Here is a 3,063-nt window from a genome sequence, read left to right on the forward strand (position 1 = left end):
ATTTTTCACCTCTTGGTTATCCTAGGTATTTTATGGTTTTTGGTGCAATTATAAATGGGATTGATTCCTTGATTTCTATTTCTGTTGCTTCATTGTTGGTGTATAGGAATGCAACAGATGTATTTGCATTGATTTTATATCCTGCAACTTTGCTGAATTAATGAGTCAGTTCTAGAAGTTTTTTGGTGGAATCTTTTGGGTTTTCCATATTGAGTATCATGTCATCTGCAAAGAGTGAAAGCTTGACCTCCTCCTGGCCGATTTGGATGCCTTTTATTTCTTCGTGTTGTTTGATTGCTGAGGCTAAGACTTCCAATACTATGTTGAATAACAGTGGCGAGACTGGACATCCCTGTCTTCTTCCTGGCCTTAGGGGGAAAGCTCTCAGTTTTTCCCCATCGAGGATGATATTAGCGTTGGGTCGTTCATATATGGCTTTTATGATCTTGAGGTATGATCCTTCCATCCCTACTCTCTTGAGGGTTTTTATCAAGAAAGGATGCTATATTTTGTCAAATGGTTTCTCTGAATCTATTGAGAGGATCATGTGGTTCTTGTCCTTTCTTTTATTAATGTGATGAATCACATTGATCATTTTGCAGATATTGAACCAGCCCTGCATCCCAGGTATAAACCCCACTTGGTCGTGGTGAATAATTTTTTTAATGTATTGTTGAATCTGGTTTGCTAGTATTTTGTTGAGGATTTTTGCATCCTTGTTCATTAGGGAAAGTGGTCTGTAGTTCTCCTTTTTAGTAGGGTCTTTGTCTGGTTTTGGAATCAAGGTAATGCTGGCCTCATAGAAAGAGTTTGGAAGTTTTCCTTCCATTTCTATTTTTTGGAACAGCTTGAAGACAATAGGTGTTAACTCTTCTTGAAATGTTTGGTAGAATTCCCCTGGAAAGCCATCTGGCCCTGGACTCTTGTTTTTTGGGAGATTTTTGATTACTAATTCGATTTCTTTACTGGTTTTGGGTCTGTTCAAATTTTCCATTTGTTCCTGTTTCACTTTTGGTAGTTTATATGTTTCTAGGAATGTGTCCATTTCTTCCAGATTGCCCATTTTATTGGCATATAATTGCTCATAATATTCTCTTATTGTTTGTATTTCTGCAGTGCTGGTTATGACCTCTCCTCTTTCATTCTTGATTTTATTTGTTTGGGTCCTTTCCTTTTTCCTTTTGATCAAACTGGCTATGGTTTATCAATTTTGTTAATTCTTTCAAAGAACCAGCTTCTGGTTTCATTGATCTGTTCTACTAGTTTTTGTTTTGTTTGTTTTGTTTTGTTTTGGTTTGGTTTGGTTTGGTTTGGTTTGGTTTGGTTTCGATGGCATTAATTTCTGTTCTAATGTTTATTATTTCCTGTCTTCTGCTGGTTTTAGGTTTTATTTGCTGTTCTTTTTCCAGTTCTTTAAGGTGTAAAGTTAGGTTGTGTATTGGAGAACTTCCTTCTTTAGGAAGGCCTGATTGCTATATACTTCACTCTTATTACCACCTTTGCTGCCTCTGAGAGAGTTTGGGTTGTGGTGTTATCATTTTCATTGGCTTCCATGTACTTTTCAATTTCCTCTTTAACTTCTTGCTTGGCCCATTCATTCATTATAGGATGTTCTTTAGTCTCCAAGTATTTGTTATCTTTCCAAATTTTTTTCTTGTGGTTTATTTCGAGTTTCATAGTGTTGTAGTCTGAAAATATGCATGGTATGATCTCGATCTGTTTGTACTAGTTGAGGGATGATTTGTGTCTTAGTATGTTATCTATTTTGGAGAATATTTCACGTGCACTCAAGAAGAATGTGTATTCTGCTTTAGGATGAAATGTTTTGAATATATCTCTTAAGTCCATCCGGTCCAGTGTGTCATTCAAAGGCATTGTTTCCTAGTTGATTTTCTGTTTAGATGATCCATCCATTGTTGTAAGTGGGGTGTTGAAGTTCCCTACTATTATGGTATCATTATCAATGAGTTTCTTTATGTTCGTGATTAATTGATTTATATACTTGGGTACTGCCACATTTGGATCATAAATGTTTACAACTGTTTGGTCTTCTTTGCTGATAGACCCCTTAATTATGATATAATGCCCTCTTTGTCTCTTGTTAGAGTCTTTATTTTAAACTCTAGATTGTCTGATATAAGTATGGTTACTCTGGCTTTCTTTTGGTGACCACTAGCATAATAGATGGTTCTCCATCCCCTTATTTTCAATCTGAAGGTATCTTTAGGTCTAAAATGGGTCTCTTGTAAACAGCATATAGATGGATCTTGTTTTCTTATCCGTTCTGTTACCCTCTGTCTTTTGATTGAAGTGTTTAGACCATTGATGTTTAGAGCGAGTACCAAAAGATATGAATTTATTACCATGATGTTGCCTGTAGAGTTGGAGTTTTCTGGTTCTTTCTGTTCTCTGGTCCTTTCTAGTCTTTGTTGTTTTGGTATTTTTTTTTCTTTTTTCTTTTCTCCCCTCAGAAGAGACCCCCATAAAATTTCTTGCAGGGCTGGTTTAGTGGTCATGAACGCCTTTAATTTTTGTTTGTCTGGGAAACTTTTTATCTCTCCTATTTTAATGACAGCCTTGCTGGATATAGCATTCTTGGCTGCATATTTTTCTGATTCAGCACATTGAATATATCCTGCCACTCCTTTCTGTCCTGCCAAGTTTCTGTGGGTAGGTCTGCTGTGAACCTGATCTGTCTTCCCTTGTAGGTTAAGGACTTTTTTCTCCCTTGCTGCTTTCACGATTCTTTCCTTGCCTGAGTATTTTGTGAATTTGACTGTGATATGCCTCATTGATGGCCAGGTTTTTTTAATCTAATGGGAGTCCTCTGTGCTTCCTGGATTTTGATGTCTTTGTCTTTCCCCAGGTTAGGAAAGTTTTCTGCTGTGATTTGCTCACATAAATTTTTGTGCCCCTTTTCTTTCTCTTCATCTTCTGGGACCCCTATGATTCAGATGTTTTTTCCTTTTTTAATGAGTCACTGAGTTCTTTAATTCTTAAATTGGTGCTCTTTTGCCTTAGTCTCCCTCTTTTTTTCTGCTTGATTATTCTCCATAATTTTGT

This window comes from Herpailurus yagouaroundi, unplaced genomic scaffold, assembly GCF_014898765.1.
Source record: "Herpailurus yagouaroundi ecotype Mexico unplaced genomic scaffold, PumYag 203, whole genome shotgun sequence".
NCBI classification, from domain to species: domain Eukaryota; kingdom Metazoa; phylum Chordata; class Mammalia; order Carnivora; family Felidae; genus Herpailurus; species Herpailurus yagouaroundi.